The sequence below is a fragment of the Podarcis filfolensis genome (assembly GCF_964270895.1).
Source record: "Podarcis filfolensis genome assembly, chromosome: 1".
Lineage (NCBI taxonomy): Eukaryota > Metazoa > Chordata > Lepidosauria > Squamata > Lacertidae > Podarcis > Podarcis filfolensis.
The window spans coordinates 100,636,375-100,657,143 of NC_139604.1; the positions used below are offsets into that span (position 1 = coordinate 100,636,375).

General features: G+C 41.7%; 1 long non-coding RNA gene across 2 annotated transcripts in view; it reads right to left on the bottom strand.

Moving 5' to 3' along the window:
• Window positions 1-4,893: 4,893 nt before the first annotated feature.
• The window catches only part of LOC310766385, a 38,797-nt gene continuing 22,921 nt past the window's right edge, over window positions 4,894-20,769 (bottom strand). For both annotated transcript variants that reach the window (XR_014550121.1, XR_014550122.1), the window contains 2 exons: window positions 12,552-12,670; window positions 4,894-5,212 (listed from right to left, as the gene is read on the bottom strand). This is a non-coding gene — a long non-coding RNA (uncharacterized lncRNA). The remainder of the gene's footprint in view (window positions 5,213-12,551; window positions 12,671-20,769) is intronic.

The window sequence follows — 20,769 nt, forward strand, 5'->3', positions numbered from 1 at the left end:
TTAGAGTTGGAGTCCAACACATCTGCAGAACACCAGTCTGGGCAAAGCTGGTTTACAGAATACCGTCTCTGAACATGGAGATTCCATTTTGCCATCGTGGCAAACAGTCAATGGCAGAGCTCTCCTCCATGCATCTGTCTGTTTCCTCTCTCCTGTGTGTGGGTTGTGCAGTTTTGACTCCAGGTTTGCGAGGGGGAGAGCAGGGCTACCCCATCCCTTCAACTGCCCTGCACTGCGCTCCCCCCTCCACATACTGGGGAAGCCAACAGGGAAACACATTAAATGTGCATAAGCTCTCCTTACACTGATTTTATGGGGCTTATTCAACTTTGGTTGTAGTTCAGTGGTAGAACATCTGCTTTGCACACAGAAGGTCCAAGTCTCAATTCTCAGAATGTCCAGGTCAAGATGGGAAATCCTGGACAGCTGCTGCCAGTCAAGGTAGACAAGTGTGAGCTAGATGAACCAGTGGTCTGACCATTTCCAGTGTTCCTATGGCATTAAAAAACCATCTGTTTCATTCTGGAGTGTCATTCTGAATGGATTCTGCTCCAGCCATGCTACATCCACAGTTCCAAACAAACAGTGGGTCTCTGCATCCCAGCATTGGATTGGAGTTCTGGTAGCACCAATTGCCTCTTTTAGTAGGGTAGGGGACCGAGCTCACTCCCTTTGTCCCTCCTAAACAAGTTTTTGGCAGTGTCCCAGCTTACACCATGGAACCATCACTTGGATTAAAGGCCATTCTCAGGAGCACATGGGCACTGGGCAGCCCACTGAAACATGCACATATTTCTGAACCTGGATTCAAAGATGGGATTAAACAAAATAAGGTCGGGGTGAATCTTGTTCACTAAGTTTTTAACAGGTCTTGTTTTTATCTGTAAGGTGTCTTAAGGGGAAAAGGTAGAGCATAAATAAATGACAAAGAAGAAGAAGTGGTGACTGTCTAATCCTGGAGGCATTTCCTCACCCTGAAGTATTTTCAAAATAAATGACAAAGAAGAAGAAGTGGTGACTGTCTAATCCTGGAGGCATTTCCTCACCCTGAAGTATTTTCATTCACCTTTAATGACATCATCACATACTTAAATAATCTAATTGGTACCTTGTGCCACAATGTCATCCTGTCTACCTCATGATGCCCAATTGGCTGAGATCACCCATGTGACTCATCCAAGAAGAAGAAAGACAGCAGCAGCCGGGGGGAATGGCTTCAAAGCAGTAGCAGCTATGGGAAACAATGAGAAGGATCAAATAGGTGAATATTTGCTTTCCAGGAATTATTTTTACCCCACCAGAATCACTGCTTTCAACCTGAAAATTGCAACTGGAAAATATTTAGCAGTCCCGTAGGTATGAGGGTGCTAGGTCGTATAGGGCTTTAAAGGTTAAAACCAGCACCTTGAACCTGATCCTGTACTCCACCGGGAGCCAGTACAGCTGGTATAGCACTGGGTGAATGTGATCCCACAGTGAGGACCCCGTAAGGAGTCTCACCGCGGCATTCTGCACCTGCTGGAGTTTCTGGGTCAGTCTCAAGGGCAGCCCCATGTAGAGCAAGTTACAATAATCCAGTCTGGAGGTGACCATCACGTGGATCACAGTGGCTAGGTCAGGGCTAGAGAGGTGAGGAGCCAACTGCTTAGCTTGGCGGAGATGAAAAAATGCCGCCTTTGTTATAGCTGCAATCTGCACCTCCATGGAAAGGGAAGTGTCGAAGATTACACCCAAACTCTTAACGGACAGTGCTGGCACTAATTGCGCCCCCGCAAGAGATGGGAGTCCCCCCCCAATCCCATATCGTCCCAACCCAGCCAAAAGACCTCTGTCTTCGAAGGATTTAACTTCAACCAGCTCCCATGTAACCATCCAGCCACAGCTTCCAAACATCTGATCAGTGTGTCTGGGGCCGAGTCAGGATGGCCATCCATCAATAGATAGAGTTGGGTGTCATCAGCATACTGATGGCAGCCCAACCCAAAACTCCGGACAAGCTGGGCGAGGGGCGCATAAAGATGTTGAAAAGCATCGGGGAGAGTATCGCACCCTGCGGCACTCCATGGTTTCTGGGTTCACGAGAGCCCCCTGTGAGAGTTTCTGGACATTGTTTCGCAAATTACATTGTAAAGCGGACTCATTATCTGAACAAACCTGGCAACGGAGCCCTGTAGAAGTAAACCTTATGTTCATCCAAACTTCTGACCAGCCAAACACTTTAGATATTAGGTATTTGAGGTTTCACTGTGTATGGATGTGAGAGCAAGTTGGGCTTCCCCCTCCCTTGCAACACACCTTGTGATGCCAACAGCTCATATGATTTACAGTCTACCAAAACAGTAATTCACAATAACAGCAGCATGATGAGATTAAAAACTGTTCCTCGGCTGATGGTGAGAACTCACTGTTTGGCAGCACTGCCTGGAACATGAGATGAGACAATGAGCTGGAAATTGCCAAGCAAGGAAGAAGAAGCTCATCTATAATCATGTCTTTAGAAGAGTCAAGCATGCTGACTAAAAAGAGGCCTTTCTTCACCTGGTGGGTTCTGTCCTTTCTCAAACAGGGACTAAGTGAAAAGCAATATGACAAATGGTATGATCCAGTGGAAAGAATATTGGACTTCAACCAATCAGTCATGTTTATTGTTACAAACCAAAGATATACAGTGACAGCCAAGACAGAAACAATCACCCTGGTACACAGTTTTTATTTCATTTTTTAAAAAACCACAAATTGCTGTTCTGTGGGTTGCAGTTCCTGTCCAGATGTGTTCAAGGTATAACATTCTAGTAAATAATGTGGAAAATTCTAGGCAGCCTTGTTAGTGCAAATGCATAATTTGGATTCACAAGAGTTTCTTGTAACAACTTAGCAATACTGCAGTGACCACAGATTGATGCCGGAATACAGTAAATGTTCTTACTTGAGGAAAAGTTGAAACAAAGGCATCCTATCTTTAAATTGCAGCCATAGATTTCCTGAGTGACCTCATTCAGGACTATTTTCACTTTGACTGCCACACCAGTAACAAAATAAAAGAGAAAGATCTGAAGAGAACGTTGCCATGATTCTGGAGATATTATTTTTATTTACCGTATTTTTCTGTCTATAAGATGCCCCCATGTATAAGACGCCCCCTATTTTGGGGGACTCAAATTTAAGAAAATGGGGGGAGGTGGCCCCATGTATAAGACACCCCCTAATTTTTGACATTCTTTTTTAGGAAAAAAACCTAGTCTTACACACTGAAAAATATGGTAATTTCTATCCAAACTTAATTATTCGCATTTTTAAGCAGTGTACATAAAACAAATCTGCAGAAAATGGACAATAAAACAAAACCCTACCTTAAAATGCCTGCTGAAACAAAAAAAAAAATGACTTAGTTATGCACCTGAGGCAAGGAGGGTGCCTTTCTAATCTCGGGGGGGGGGGGAGAGTTCCACAGGATTAGGCCTACTACACAGAACACACGTTTTCTAGTAGTTATGACCCATGCATCCGAGCCTTGAAGGTTCTCCAACATGGAGATTCAACTAAAGCGTTCTGCTAGCACAATCCTATAAAAGGATTTCTGCTAGTACATTGGGGCTTACCTCTCCTCCTCCAGCAGTAAATCCCTGTGACACCCAAATTAGCTTGGACTGAAAGTTAACCACCTCTGATATGTGGACTTGAATGAACATGGGGGGGAAGCATGCACAAGTGCGTTTATTCTGCCACACTGTGTCCATAACCACTGCCCTCCACAAGTTTAAAGATGACTGCAGCAGAAGAGCCTGCTGTACTCATGGAAGCTCCCATACATTTTGGAACCCTGATTTTTCCAGGGTTCCAGAACACACCGAAAGCTCCGCAAGTCCAGGGATCTTCCCTGCTTCAGGGAAGCCTGATTTCCCAAGGCCAGCTGGAGCTGGTGAGAGTTGTAGTCTGGAGGGCACCACCATGTTGACAAAAGCTAGCCTAGAGATTCATCAGAGGATGCACCTGAATATGTTCTAGAATTAAGGATACAGATAGGTAGCCGTGTTGGTCTGCCATAGTCAAAACAAAAAAAATTTTTTCCTTCCAGTTAGCACCTTAAAGACCAACTAAGTTAGTTCTTGGTATGAGCTTTCGTGTGCATGCACACTTCTTCAGATACACTTCTTCTTCTTCAGTGTGTATCTGAAGAAGTGTGCATGCACACGAAAGCTCATACCAAGAACTAACTTAGTTGGTCTTTAAGGTGCTACTGGAAGGAAAAAAATTTTTTTGTTTAGAATTAAGGAGGCAATGTGAGTAGTGATATTGTACTTTACTAGCCACCATATTTTAGAAAAATTTGATTACAGCATTATGGGAAACCCTACACTCTGGACATAGAATGGGCTACTCCTTCTAAAGAAAACAAAGAAAACCATCAAAGCTTAAATATGGTACTTCAGGCTGATTTAGCCCCATTGACTAATAGCAGTAAATCCAGATTAACATTGTCTTGTCTGGGCTGTGGATTATGATTGCAAATGGAAATGGAGTTAATGAGTGTGTATCATGAGCTAGCTGCATCCTTTCTTAGTCAGCTGACACAAGGATAAACCATTGACCATTGCGTTGTGGAAAATAAGCACATAATTAATGCACAGTGTAAAATTGAACAGCTAACAGATGGATTAATTACAGACTGATTGTATGTCTGTATATATGTGTGTGTGTGTGTCACTGCTAACAAGAGACTATGACAAAGTTATTTTGAGATACGGATTTGATTTTGCAAAGAACTCAGGATATTTGCGAGGTTACTGAAAACTGTGCTTCCCCAATGAAAGTGTTAGCAAGCAGTGAATGATTTAGAGTGTGCCTAATTAAAAACAGATACCCATACATAAAGACACAATGAGGGTAAACAAGTAGCAGAGACCAGATTTGTTTCTAATAAATGTGGAGGCAATCACAACACAATGCAAAGACTCCCAGCACAAGGGGCAAAGTATCAGACATGCAATAAAAGCAAACTCTTTGAGAGAAATGTGTTTTCCTCAGCACAAATTGAGAATAGAGACAAAAGCAAAATACATTAATGAACATGCAGCTGTAAGATAAAGGCCTGATGATGGTGATGGTGGTGGTGGTGGTCGTGGTGGTGATGATCACGCAGAAACAAACTTCTTGCTTGATTCTTCCCCATGAATGTACAAAACAGGACTTGACAACAGATTGCTTTGTGACACTGGGAATAAATGAACAAAAATTGAATTTCAAAACAGATCTCAACACTGAATGCAGCATAATCACACAGCCAGCAGAGACAAAAAGATTAGTGATTGCCCACTGTTAGCACTGCAAATTAGGCTTGTTTCACAAAACAAGTCCATGCTACAAAGCTATGCTGGCATGACAGGGTAAGGACAGATGCCACTCATAGTCTGAAAAGCAGCAAGGCAGGGAATTTCATGTGCAGTTGGGTTAAAGAGGAGTTTGCAAACACAGATAATCCAATCGGTCTGAAACCTTTCTAGCAGTAAGAACAGAAGAGACACTCTTCTTGATAGCACACTATACGGAACAATAACTCATTGGCTTCTTCATGATCCCCCACATTGCATGGATGTATCTGCATTCAGAGTGTCGCATTATGGTTTATAGTTCTGTACTTACGCCATAGTCATTAGGACCCATGCAAAGCATTAGTTTTCAGGTGCAATAAGTAGTAGATAGAAGAGAGCTTCAAGGATTTAATGGTTCACAATGACCTAAAAACACAAATGTCATTGTACATAAATATATTCACGCACACGCCCCCCCCCCTCTTATTTTCTAACCCATTAACTGAATTTGGTATCCTTCTCAAAGTTATGGCAAAAACAACAGCCTAAACTCAGGTAATGCAAGTTCTCTTCTTAAAATGATGTTTGTATTTTGATCGCAATCAGCATTTGCCAAACATTTACCACTGATGAAAAACTCAAGCAGCAGGAATCTCAAATTCCAAATCTTGGACCTACTTTTGTTGTTGATTATACCATAAAGCAGTGAAGCATTATAGGATACAAGTTGACTTGAAAGTTTGCTTGCTAACAAGATCCAGGGATATTATACACATATGTTCTATAGGACAGACGTCTTTAAAGTTTTTAGACCTGAACTCTCCTTTAACCCCAACCTGTGACAAGGGACCCACTTTTAATATTATGTATATCAGTTTCTCTGTCTGTCTATCTGTATGTCTCTTTTTCCTTCTTTCTGTCTCTCTCCATCATTCTCCTTGTATTAAACAGCACAATCATAGACATCTACTTGGAAGTCTTACTGAAGTAGTACATACAGGAATGCTATTGGTGTAGCCCACCTTTATATCCACCTTTATATTACAGTGGTACCTCAGGTTAAGTACTTAATTTGTTCCGGAGGTCCGTTCTTAACCTGAAACTGTTCTTAACCTGAAGCACCACTTTAGCTAATGGGGCCTCCCGCTGCCGCCGTGCCGCCGGAGCACAATTTCTGTTCTCATCCTGAAGCTCTTAACCCGAGGTACTATTTCTGGGTTAGTGGAGTCTGTAAGCTGAAGCGTATGTAACCTGAAGCATATGTAACCTGAGGTACCACTGTATTTATTGGTCATTATTACATCCCACCCTTTCTCCCAAAAAGGAACACAGAGAAGCTAGCAATATAAAACAATGCATTAATCATAATCATAATCGCACCCAAAAGGACTGGGCAAACAGGTGAGTTTTCAAAATGTGCCTGAACACAGCTGAAGTATAACCTGATTTAACTTGGGGCAGATTTCCACAAACATGGTGCTACCACTAAGAATGCCCTGCCTTGTGTGACAATCCTCATGTGACCTTAGATCAGGATGCCAGCACCTTCTGCAACTTCACCCACCACTTGAAAACTAACGTTGTAAATCAGAATCTTTCTTTTGTGTTCATATGTTTCATTCAGCTGCATCATGGCTAATAATGTCTCCAGCATTCAGGGCAGGAGCACTAGGCTGTTATCAAATGAAAAATTACACTGGCTATCCTGGCTGGAAATCAGACTAGATAGATAGGTGAGAGAGAGAGAGAGAGAGAGAGAGAGAGAGAGAGAGAGAGAGAGAGAGGTGATAAAAATTAATAACCCACATTTCTCACTCCAAGGGAGGTCATTCAAAGCAGCTAGTAAAGCAAAGAAAACAATTATAAAATCATGAAAAATGCAGAAAATAAATAAATAAAAATAGCATCACATCAAGACCAAAAAAAGTTGCCATAAGACCAAAGAGAGCTAGAAAAGAACTAAAAAACATAGTTGTCAAAGCAAAATTAAAAACTGGTCGGGAAGAAATGTCTTCAGGTGTTGGCAGAACACAGGCTGAAATGCTACGCAAACAGGAACGCAAACTCTGAATCCTTTTGGCATCATTCAGACATTGTCCTAATAGCAAAAAAAGAAAATGAGGAATGAAACTTGAGAGTAGGTTCACTTTATATGGAAGGCTGGTGTATTTGAAGGCTTGCATATTTGTAAATAAGTTAAATATTATCAAGGGTGGTCCACAGCGCAGTGAAGAGCATCTGTTGGACATGCAGAAGGTCCCAGGATTAATTCTGGGTAGGACTCTGGGAGATCCTTGACTAAAATCCTGGAGACACATTGCCAGCCATGGACCAATTCTCTGATTCAGTATAAGGCAGCAGCTTCTTTTGCTACTACAAAATGCCAGAAGCTTACAGTGATCTCTCCTCCCAAAGGAAATCAAACACAGAAGAGTGCTGTCCCAGAAACATCCCACCACTTGGGGTGCCGGGAACAAGGGACAAGTTTTTAAACATTCTGGGAACATGTGAACAGAAATTTGCTTATGCAATTGAATTTCTTCTGCCTGCAGCCCACTGTGACATCAGATCTGTTCAGGAGGGTCCTCCAACCCCCCAGAGCAAATTTTGGGTGCATGGGAAAGAGCATGATCAGGAAGGGAAGAGGAATTTCTGTGTGTGGAAGTCCAGTTTGCTCACTGACAGACAGAACCAGATGTCACCCTCTGTTATTTTACAGTTCCAGTAAAAATCACCAAAAGTGGCTTCAATTGACTGTACAGTGGTACCTCTGCTTATGAACTTAATTAGTTCCGGAGGTCCGTTCTTAACCTGAAACCATTCTTGACCTGAGGTACCACTTTAGCTAATGGGGCCTCCCACTGCCACCGCACCACCGCCGCACGATTTCTGTTCTTATCCTGAGGTAAAGTTCTTAACCTGAGGTACTACTTCCGGGTTAGCGGAGTGTGTAACCCAAAGTGTTTGTAACCCAAGGTACCACTGTTTTTATTCATAAGCCTCCCTACAATCTCTGGGTGTGTGTGTGTGTGTGTGTGTGTGTGTGTGTGTGTGTACTCATAAATAAATTGATAAGTTTGATAAGTAGAATGGTGAATAGATAGCACTCAAGTCAGTGAAAACTGACCCCGGATTTATGTCAGTGGAATTAATTTTTTCCAACCTTTGACCTGAATGAAGTTTTTAAAAGAGGGGATTTAGGAGAGAATCCATTATCCTTATTGCCCATTCTCTATTCCTGTTTATCAGTAACTCTACAATGTGCATATATTTCAAGAAAGAAAATGGTAAAAAAGAAACCTTCCCTTTTCCATTTTATTTTTGTTCCACTAACCCTGCAAGCTAAACATGTTCCATTTATTTTTAAATTAAGTGAAAATTAGCCAGGTGTGTTAGATAAGCTTTCTATACACAGGTCTAAATATTGACAAAGGGAGATGTGTCACTGGAAAAATCATCAGTCTAGCAATTATCACGTTAGCATGTTAAGTAGGATAAGATGTGAAACTTCCAAATGTGTCAATACAGATTATTTCATTTCCACCAGTTATCAGCTATACTGTGAACATCAGTGCCTTGATGTATACTCAGCGGCAGGTCACCTCCTGCAAGCAAATGCTCTCCACACAGGAGGTGGAATTGCTGGGGTCAGACTGAAATCATGAATGTTCTGCAGCCCCAAACACAATGTCAAGCAGAGAATTATTGCAGAACATACCATCAAGCAGGAATGAAGTAATCTTCATCCAATCAGCCTGCCTACCACTGCTTTCTTTAATGAATTCTCACCGTTTCCGTATTGTGTTTTAAAATGTACATCCTCATTGCCCAGTTGTCAGTCACGTCATGTTTGTTAGTTATATCATCCTTTGTGTTTTTTCTTTCCCTAGAGTCGCTTGTAAGTCTGTGTAGAGCAGATAAACAGTGAAGAAATGAGATGGTGTGAACAGTTTGCTGTAGTTTTCTCCCTACTTCTCGGGAGAGGACATTCCACAACACTGCTTCTTTCTGGGAGAACGGGCTGCCCTGCCCTGCTATAAGTGAGGGACTCCTTTTGCACTGGCATGATTCACTGGCTGCGTACACCACATGCATTTAAAGCACATTACTTCCTCCAAAGAATCCTGGGGACAATAGGCACCAACTCTATGGTGCCAAAGTATGCAGGGATGGGGCTGAGCCCCCAAAAACTTGAGGGGCCGGGCTTCCCCACGGCAGTTGAGGGCCTCACCGAGCCTCACAGTCTCAAACCGATGAGCATGAAGCAGGCCCAAGAGGGATCCCTCAGACCTGGAGGCAGTCCTACCAGAGGCAGCTTATAGCTACCATTTAGCCTGTACAGTGGTACCTCAGTTTTCAAACGTCTCAGAAGTCAAACGTTTTGGTTTTCGAATGCCAAAAACCCAGAAGTAACTGCTTCGGCTTTCAAACGCTTCTTGGAAGTTGAACATGCCACACTGCTTCCGTATCGAGTTTTCCGTAAGTAAATGATTCCATAAGTAAATGCTTCAGTTTTCGAACGTTTCAGAAGTCAAACGGTCTTCCAGAATGGATTACATTCAAAAACCAAGGTACCACTGTAGCATGTAGCCAGCTTCAAAGACAAGATGGATACTTGCTGATTAAATGCCCCCAAATGCCACATCTAAAATGTGTTTATTGGGATGAGGACATGTGCAGAATTCCCAATGATTCTCTCATTTAACCACACACACAGAGACACACACCAGGGCATGGAGAATAATGAAAGCACACAGCCAAGTTTGGGAATAAATGATCGTTAAATTAAATCCTGCAACGATAACATTTGAGCTCTCCATGCACAAGTTCCAAAAAAAAACAGGCAACTCTGTTCTTTTATAATTACTAATTGTGTGGCCCATTACTTTTTCACACATCCTTTGAAAGAATATAATTGAGCCAAAACCAGAGTATGGTTTAGTTGTTCAGATTCCCTAATATTGCGAAATCAAACTGATGTGCTTTCAGAACTCCCCAGAGTTTTTGCCCATCTATTTTCCATCCCAAAAAGCAAATTTGGGAGCAGGTAATGCACCTGTCCAGAATCAGGGGTAGGCAGATGTGGCCACATTCTGAGGCTTGGTGTGTATTTGGCCCATCCTCAGCCACAGACCCTCACAAATGCACCAACGTTTAGGAGATTAAAATCCCGTTTGGATGGTTGGATAGAAATCTTTAATATATAGAAAAAGCACCTGCAGTGTACAGTGGTACCTTAGGTTACATACGCTTCAGGGTACATGCGCTTCAGGTTACAGACTCCACTAACCCAGAAATAGTACCTCGGGTTAAGAACTTTGCTTCAGGATGAGTACAGAAATCGTGATCCAGCAGCACGGTGGCATCAGGAGGCTCCATTAGCTAAAGTGGTGCTTCAGGTTAAGAACAGTTTCAGGTTAAGAACGGACCTCCAGAACGAATTAAGTACTTAACCTGAGGTACCACTGTAGTATTGTCCACTGTGGAGGCTACTACTTATTACCAGGTTTTTAACATCCCTGTGGAAAGGAAGAAGAGAACAAGAGAGGCAGGCAAAGACAATATCAGGGCCTGCTCCTGCCAGACTGTCCCCTCACAGGGAGAACGGATACCAACTGCCATGTGCGAAGGAAGAAGAGTGTGCATGCAAACTCAGCAGCCACATTTACACCAAACATTTTAAAAACAGTCGTACCTCAGAAGTCAAACGGAATCCGTTCCCGAAGTCTGTTCGACTTCCAAAATATTCAAGGCGCGGCTTCCGATTGGCTCAATCAGAAGCCGCAGAACCCGCATCGGACGTTCAGGTTCCAAAGAACGTTTGCAAACCAGAACACTCACTTCCAGGGTTGCGACGTTCGGGAACCAAAACGTTTGACTTGCAAGGTGTTCGACTTCCGAGGTATGACTGTACTATGAAATCACTCAGGGAATTGTGGCTCTGGGAAGGGAATAAGGGTCTCCTGACAACTCTCAGCAGCCTCTACAAACCACAGCTCCCAGGATTCTTTGGGGGAAGCCATGATCATTTAATGTGGTATCATAGTTCTTTAAATTTATGGTGTGAATGCGGCCAACATCAGGGCCCACTCAAGTCAAACTGTTCCTCCCCAACCCCCAGGGCCAACTTTATATTTTGCACCATCTATTTGTTTTGGCTTTTGAAAATTGCAAACCACCTTAGGTGACTTCACAGAAAGATGGCATATAAATGCAATCAGTCAGTCAGTCAGTCATTCAGTCAGTCCATGATCTGGTAACTGCTTACTCAAATATTGATAATTTCTTGTGGTGATTCTTGTGGCACATGTGACCATCTGGGTTAATTGTTATTTTTACCACAACTAACTCAAATTCAGAGGCACACTTGAGGGGAATAAGGGTCTCCTAAAAACTCTCATCGCCCTTAATAAATTGCAGTTCCCCGGGTTCTTTGTAGGAAGCCATGACTGTTTAAAGTGGTATGATGATGCTTCAGACGTGTATTGCAGATGGGGCCACTGCTTGATATTTTAAAGTGATGTTGCAGTGAAGATTATACATGGGCAATTGACTACATCGACATAGCATTTAGGATGGAGGAGATCGTGTTCGCATTTTAATATGAACGTCTTTTCATACTTCACAAAACAGTATGTGAAGCGAAACACAGGTCTCCTTTGCCATTTGTGCTTCTCCAGATTTTGTGGTGCTGTTCTCCAACCAAAGGATGCGTACAAAACTGCCTAGATTAGTGGAAAGTGTATGCAAAACTTGGTGCATGAATGAAAATAAAAAATGCATTCTGTTATTCATAAACTAGACAAAATTGTGTATTATACTGTGCATATTAGCAGCAATGCAGATGAAAATATATGCGAATTTTCGTGTGGCTGTTTAATGAAAAATTCAGGAAAGTATGGGGAAATGAGGTGAACCGAACATAAAACCTGAAAAGGGAGAAATAGAGAGAAACCAAAACTGACAGATTCATCCATCCCTACACAGTATAACCCTTGTGTGTTTCTGTGACCCTATGAATGCCATTATATGTATCTTGTATCACTGTTTAAAAATATAGGTGTTTTTGCAGCTAACTCTATCAACACTCGCCTGCTGTTAGTCCCCCAGGGTATTCAGAGGCATGCTGACTCTGATCCTGGAGCTAGCAGCACTACTAGAAGCAGCAATTAATAGTCTTATCCTCCTTGACTTTGTCTAATGCCCCCTTTTAAAGCCATCTAAGTTGGCTTTACACTTCACCTTGTGGTAGTGAGTAGCCATACTTCATCCTGTGGTGGTGATTTCCATTGTCTGCTTTTTGGGAAGAAGCCCTTCTTTTTCTCTATCCTGAGAATAGCTTTGGCAGATGACCTCAAGTTCTAGTACAGGAGAGAGAGAGAGAGAGAGAGAGAGAGAGAGAGAGAGAGAGAGAGAGAGATTATCTATGTACAGTGGTACCTCGGGTTAAGTACTTAATTCGTTCCAGAGGTCCGTTCTTAACCTGAAACTGTTCTTAACCTGAAGCACCACTTTAGCTAATGGGGCCTCCTGCTGCCGCTGCACCACCGGAGCACGATTTCTGTTCTTATCCTGAAGCAAAGTTCTTAACCTGAAGCACTATTTCTGGGTTAGCGGAGTGTGTAACCTGAAGCGTATGTAACTTGAAGCGTATGTAACCCGAGGTACCACTGTACTTTTTCTTCACCATGCATAATTTTACAAATGTCTAGAATTCCCTCCTTTCATTACTTGTCCCCCCCCCCAAAAAAAACTAAAATTCCACAAACATTTTAAGCTTTCCTCACAGAGGAGGTATTTTGACCCCTTGACCCCTTTGGTTTTGGCCTTGTTCTGCACACCCTTTTTCCTTCTGTGAAAACTACCGGTATTTTTTATTCTCCTAAAACTGGGTACTCCTGTTTTGTGAGGAAAGAAAGCAGCCATCAAATTCTGAGTTAGGGAACGTTTTTAGGGAGCCCATTTTAGAGAATATATTATAAGATAACCCTACTCTTTCCCTTTGGAAAACCCCAATATTCCAAAACAGCCACTTCACCCCTCCACCAGCTAATTTAGCTAAGGGCCTGCTCTTGCTTCTCATAATGGTTTTTTTTCAAGGTGTTATTGAGAAAATGTAGATAGGACTGGCATTAATGTTGTATACTGAACTCGTCTACTTGTATATAAAAAATGCTGTGAATTTTTTTAAAAAAACATTTTAAAATATATGTAGAATTTACCATCAGCTCACTGGCCCCATCTAGTGTCTCATTCACATAATGCACTTAAAACACACTTAAAACCTTATATTTGCAGCTGTACAGCTGAGTCTATTGTGGTTTGTTTCGCTCCCGTGGGAAAATGTGTGCTGTGCAATAGCCAGTTGAAGACCACTTGAAACAGCCTCTGCATAATAATAAAATGGTGGTCATAAGAGTGACTTGCAATATTGGCCAAACCCATCTCACTACTATAGCTTCCTGGATGTAGTGTGCCACTTTTAGAATAGCTGGGTGATGACACAGAGACTGTCCATGACTGGGGCAATCAATACATGCGTATAAGATACACTGCGCTGCACACCTCAGATCCCATATTAAGGAGCCACAACACAAATAAGGTTTCAGGCAGGTTCAGTATCACAACTGTAATGTGTGAACCTACCTAAAACCAGAAGTATCAAATACTACCATATCCCACAATTATGATGCAATTTAAATACATTTTTTTAAAATGGAACTCTAAATCTGCATTAAGATTCTTAATGAAACTCAGGGCATTAACCATCAAGCAGAATATGGCCTCCCAAGCGATGGAGATTTTAGGCAACCGTTTCTCCTGTGTTAAAATTTTAAGAGTAGTTACCATAGCAACTGCTAGACACGGCATATGGTATGTCTGCTACCTCTGAGATAACAGAGCAATTTCTAAAGAATTTACTTTACAATATGGTGTGAACACTTGTACTTTTTACCATTTTTCCAGAGTGTTGTATAAGGTACTGTTGTTCCTTGACATACTCCTCATGCTGAATGCTCATTTTGTGGCTTTCTTTCATACTAAGCAAAACAGTTTCTTCCTTTTCTTTGTCTTTCTTAAACTTACTATAAATACAAAGTGATATATGAAAAGATTATGGGCACAATCCACTGGAATCTTCTCTTGTGCCAAATCAGTAATATTCTTGCATATCTTCCATGCATTTCAGTGGGGGTAGATTGTGGTCTATGTTGGGGGGGGAGTTACTGGGCAAAATAGATATCTGTTTCAGTGTAGGAGAGGAACTGAGAAGGACAAGCAAACAGTCTCTCTTGTATTGTGGATTTTGAGGGGGCATTGACTGAGACCTTTCATGAGCTACATGGGAGATACTGGCTGGGATGTTTACTGCTATAAGGTTTAAGTGCTCTTTTAGCAGGCTTTCCACCTATATTCCTTTGAAACATAGCTAGAAAGGGGCAGGGAACAGTTGCTTTCAATATTCAAAGTTCAATTATAATATATTATATGTGTCGACTCAGCAACATGACAGCACAGCATACAGTGGTACCTTAGGTTACAGACGCTTCAGGACACTTCAGGTTACAGATTCCGCTAACCCAGAAATAGTACCTTGAGTTAAGAACTTTGCTTCAGGATGAGAACAGATATCGCGGGGCGGCAGTGGGAGGCCCCATTAGCTAAAGTGGTACCTCAGGTTAAGAACAGTTTCAGGTTAAGAACGGACCTCCGGAACGAGTTAAGTCCTTAACTCAAGGTGCCACTGAATTTTCATTGCAAAGGTAGGGAAGACAAAGGGCATTTTATCTTGGGCATTTCTTTTTCAAGCCCCACCCTCTCCACCCCCTTTTTAAAAAAAAGACTATCACAACTTTCTATGATATGTTCCATCCAGTATGTTGATGCATCCTTTTCAGTGTCCCAGATTTGCTGCTTCCCAGCTTCACTGAATGATCCTCTTGATGTTTGGGGAGATTTAGTCCTTATCTTGATCCACTTTCCCTGTATCCATCCCACCATCATATGTTCCTGTCATGCCCCTTGTTCTCCCCCTTCCTCAGGTAAAGAAGAAAAAGGAAATAGCCCCAATTTCTCCATAAGAGGATGATTCATGACATTGATCATTTCAACTGATCGTCTTCCTACACTCTCCAGTTCTATCCGTCAGAAACCCATGCAAAATTCTCAATGTGGAAACCCCACTGAGGAGCTAAATTATTTTTCATTTCTTTCGTAGTAAAACCCAGCATTGCTGCACACCTAGACTTAATTTTGAAATAGCTAACTCTTCGGTTCCTATCTTTAATACAGATATGGTATCTGAATCTAACAATGCACACCTGAATTGTGATGTTTTATATAAGTAAACCCAGCCTGCGACAAAGGGAAGAGATGTTTATTTATGTATGCCACTACCATGTCCTGTGTTTTGTTAGCCCAAAAATGGAAAACGAGCTAAGTCCCAACTAAACAAGATGCGCAACTTAAATTGATTGAATATGTGCAGCTTGCAATCTTAAAATATAGAAAAAGAGAACAAGAAGAACATATGTTTAAAGAAGATTTGAAAATATTTATTGAATATATGGAGGAAATTTGTGTTTATTTGAAAATGTGGGCCACATTAAGATAAATTCAACAGTGTAAATAAGTTTTGATGGATGTAATAATGGGGTACTGAATGGTTTAGTTTATATAAAATATGCAGGGATTTATGTTGTGCAAAATGAACCATGGAAAGAGAGGAGGGGAAGTCATTGATAATTTAAGGTTGTTTAAGTGGATATTCTAAAATGTAAAACAGAAATTGAATTCAAAAAATTACACTCAAAGGGAAGAGATACAGGTTTTCAAAAACACTGAGGCTACTGCCAAAAATGGCAATCCCATGTTGAATACCCTCTACTGGTCCATAATATGTAATACAACTTAAACATTCCTTTGCATTTTCCTTCACCTGTTCCACTGTCAGTTCTTGAGAGGTGGAAACATCGGGAACTCAGTGTGGTACAGACATAACAGGAGTGTTGGATTGGCTCCACCTCAGCAGCCACACCGCACTGAGTTTCTCATGCCTCACCCCGATATCTCACAGGAGCTAGCAGTCAGGTCATACTTTGGTAATATGGCCCTGAGCAAGGACAAAATTTGGCACCCCCTCAATATTTCTTACTCGCATGCCCTCCTCCCTCTCACCTTCTGTTTATCATCATCATCATTCATCATCATTATTATTTTGATCAGTGGCCTGTGGCTCAGCCCCCTGCGGGGGGATTGTAAAGGTAAAGCACCCCTGACCATTAGGTCCAGTCATGACCGACTCTGGGGTTGGGGCGCTCATCTCACTTTCTTGGCTGAGGGAGCCGGCATTTGTCCGCAGACAGCTTCCAGGTCATGTGGCCAGCATGACTAAGCTGCTTCTGGTGAACCAGAGCAGCGCATAGAAACGCCGTTTACCTTCCCGCCGGAGCAGTACCTATTTATCTACTTGCACTTTGATGTGCTTTCGAATTGCTAGGTTGGCAAGAGCAGGGACCGAGCAACGGGAGCTCACCCCGTGGCGGGGATTTGAACTGCCGACCTTCTGATCAGCAAGTCCTAGGCTTTGTGGTTTAACCCACAGCGCCACCCGCGTCCCTTTGGGGGGATTGTCCTCGCCACCATAAATCCGGTTCTGCCATAGTTATGCTGAAGACTGTGAAGGCAGGTGAGTGATGACCTCCTGCCTGTGCTACACTGCCAACCATTGATATAGGCTTTCAGAATAATGATGTTAAGACTCAAGACACAGGTTAAGCGGCATTGGACGTTCCAGAGAGGAAGGAGAAACTCAATATAGGCCTTATTTTATGGCAGCCGACATATGTTTCTTATGTGGTACCGCTCTAAGTCAGTTTAAACTAAATCATTTGCCTTGGACCTGTGCCTCACAGCCTTCATGCAATGCATTAATTTAAAACCCTCTTCCAGTTTTGAATTGTGTTCATACTCTGCAGCTGACAGCACATGAGTGAAGGATGCGCACGCAAAAAGTAGCAAAATGCAAGCCCAATTGCTGTAACTTGTCTTAAAATATGAGCTGAGCACGTCATGTTTGCTCTCAGTGTCAATGTTCCTTCCCAAGGGAATCCGAGGAAGCTTGAAGCCGATGATCTGCAGCCGGTATTTTTTTTTATTTTTTATTTTTTAGAAAAGAAAATAGGTAATCTGAAAGAATCGAGACTCTAATGACTTTGAACTATGACACATCTAAAAAACCGAAAGTCTTATCCAAACACTTCCATTTCCCCCGAATGCTTTTAACGCCTACATACATCATTTGGACAACTCTGAAGCGAGGCACTGAGCATTAGAATAAATGCAAATACAGCTACATTTACCGTAGAAACGCAAAGGCTGTGACAAGCTAAAAATGCAATAAAATGTGACGTTATGTCTATTCGCTTTTTTCAGCTCTGATTCCTCTAATACTGTGAGTCACCATACCTACCACAATCTTCGTTCTTGGTGCACTGCAGAGCTATAAATTGTTTCCCATTTTTTATTATGAAAGCAGCCTAGACACTAAATTCTGCACCCAAATAATCACTTGACTGAAAGATGTAATTCTTAATAACAACAATAAATGTGGTGCTGGTCAGGGATCGGAAACCTACAGCCCTCCAGAAGTTGTTTTATTATTATTTAATAAATTTCTATTCTATCCTTCCTCCCAATAGAGCTCAGGTATCAGGATGCTGTCAGCGGCTCCCAGCTGGTTGCCCAGGATAATATAAAGACAAGGAAAAGATTCTTACCATCCTTTTTTATTTCAAACGTTACAGAGAGAAGCTCTAGAACCCCGCCTCTTGGATAATGGCATCCTGAGTGAATCTCCACCCCCTTCTCTCCCACTTTCTCATTCGTCATTCACATTGTTTCCCCTATGGGTGCTGCTACGTGCCCTCTGTCTTTGAGCTTTTTGCTCTCCTACTTTTAAGGTTTGCCGGGTTCTGGGAGAAGGTGGGTCTGGAATGCTTTCTAATGACAACCAGCCAGCTGCTGCTCCAGCTCTGCCTGCTCCTCCCCTTCCATTATTTCCCAACTTTTCCCGTCATCTGCCTCTGAGCTGTGACCTCCCACAAACCACTGTTGTAATTCTAAACTGTCATCCTCTTCCTCCTCCCTGGAAGGGTCAGGATGGGGAGGCGGTCTCCACCATTCCTCCTCCTCTGCCCAGTCCTTGACACCAAGGCAACAAACAACAATGCAGTAAAACAATCTACTTTAAAATAACATAAAATAATATTTCAAAACATTTTAGGGAAGTTTTTAATGTTTGGTGCTTTATCACTTTATTATTATTATTATTATTATTATTATTATTATTATTATATGTTGGAAGCTGCCCAGATGGGTGGGGTATAAATAAATTAACAACAACAACAACAGGATGATAGTAATAATAATAATAATAATAATAATAATAATAATAATAATAATAATAATAATGTGATTTGTTGTTGTTGTTGTCATGTGCAGGTTAGTAGAACATAAAATACAGCCAATGAACTTTCATTCAAGCTGATAGGATGACAGCAAAGCGAATATGTTTAAAGCTGCAGTCCTAAAAACACACATTGGGAGTCCCTTTGAATAAAGCAGGGGTTTGCTTCTGAAGAAACATGCATAAAATTGCACTTTAAGGGAAGTTTATAACAAGCTCTTTTTTCCTCACCACATAATGAAATCTGCAGTTCAAAGGGACATTGGAAGCTGCTTCACTCCAAGTCAGACCATTGATCCAACTAACACACTACTGCCAACACAGACTGGCAATGGGTTTCTGAGGTTCCAGATTAAGGTTTTTCCCCTGGAGACGATGGGGAGCTTTTTGCACGGCAAGTAAGTGCTCTACCACTGATATGCAGCCCCTTAGTACACTCATAGTCACCAGAGATTTTTGCTACACATTTTGTCTTAACGTTTGTAAGCCGCCTTGATTATATTCTAGAAAGTCCAGCTAGAAATTCCAGAATTGATTACCAAACAAATACATCTGAAGGATTCTTTTAATGATCACATCTGAATGCTGTGATAAGAGGACACAAGAGCTACAGAGTCCATTTGCAATTTGCCCTTTGCACATTGACAAACAGCACAATTCCACTTCTTCCCTGTGGTTGTATGTATCACCAAAAAGTGGCAATAAAAAAATAAAAATACCCTGGTCAAGTGACTAATATTCAGCATTCTGGTTTCCTGCAACCAGAAGAGCTACTTCACACATTGCCCAGAAGTGGCAAGAGAGAATACAAAAATGACAAGCATGCATTTTATTTCGCCATGCTTCTGGGGCTAGATCTATACTGATTGTAAAAATGCTTTTTTAAAAAAGTTATGTAGCTCTCAATGCAATTTTACACTGACGATTTTCCATTGCTCTACAGCGCCCTCTGGTGTCACTCATTTATAACGCATTTATAACATTTTAACTGGTCGGTATAGATTAGTCCTGGGTCTCATATAATTCCTGTGTGCAGCTGTAGCCACCTAAGGGGCACACAAATCCAGCTGTGGAAAAGTGACCATCCCAGATCAGCAATGCATGGAAATGTTATTTCCACTGAATAGTGTGGTGGCACTATGGGTGCTTCAAGTAAAGCATCTTCTGTATGACATGTGCATGCAAGTTTTTTTGCAACGACCACAGTAAGTTGTTGACATCCAAATACCAGTCCATAATTCCACCCCACCCCACCCCTTTTTTTTGGATCAAGGATCAACTTTCCAGGAAAGATAGATAGATAGATGATAGATAGATAGATAGATAGATAGATAGATAGATAGATAGATAGATAGATGATAGATAGATGATAGATAGATAGATATAATAATAATAATAATAATAATAATAATAATAATAATAATAATAATAATAATTTATTTGTACCCCGCTCATCTGGCTGGGTTTCCCCAGCCACTCTGTGCGGCTTCCAACAAAGACCCAAAATACACTAAAATGTCACACATTAAAAACTTCCCTGAACAGGGCTGCCTTCAGATGTCTTCTGAATGTCAGTTAGTCATTTATCTCTTTGACATCTGATGGGAGGGCATTCCACAGGGCGGGCACCACTACCGAGAAGGCCCTTTGCCTGGTTCCCTGTAGCTTTGCTTCTCGCAACGAGGGAACCGCCAGAAGGCCCCCGGCGCCGGACCTCATGATAGATAGATGACAGATAGATAGGTTGCCGATGAGCATTTACAAATCTAAAATCTTAAAAGAACAGAAGCCCTTTTCCCTTTGAAATACAGTCACATTGGTTATACACTGTATAAGTATTCTGACTATAGAACAAAACCATAGTTTAGATATAGGATATGTGGTGGTAGTTTTGTTAACTAGTCAGCTAGTTTACAGATTATGCTACTTTATCAGAATGCTATCCACAACTGCCTAGGAAAAAGCTCCACTGTACACACCCTGGGCCTTTCA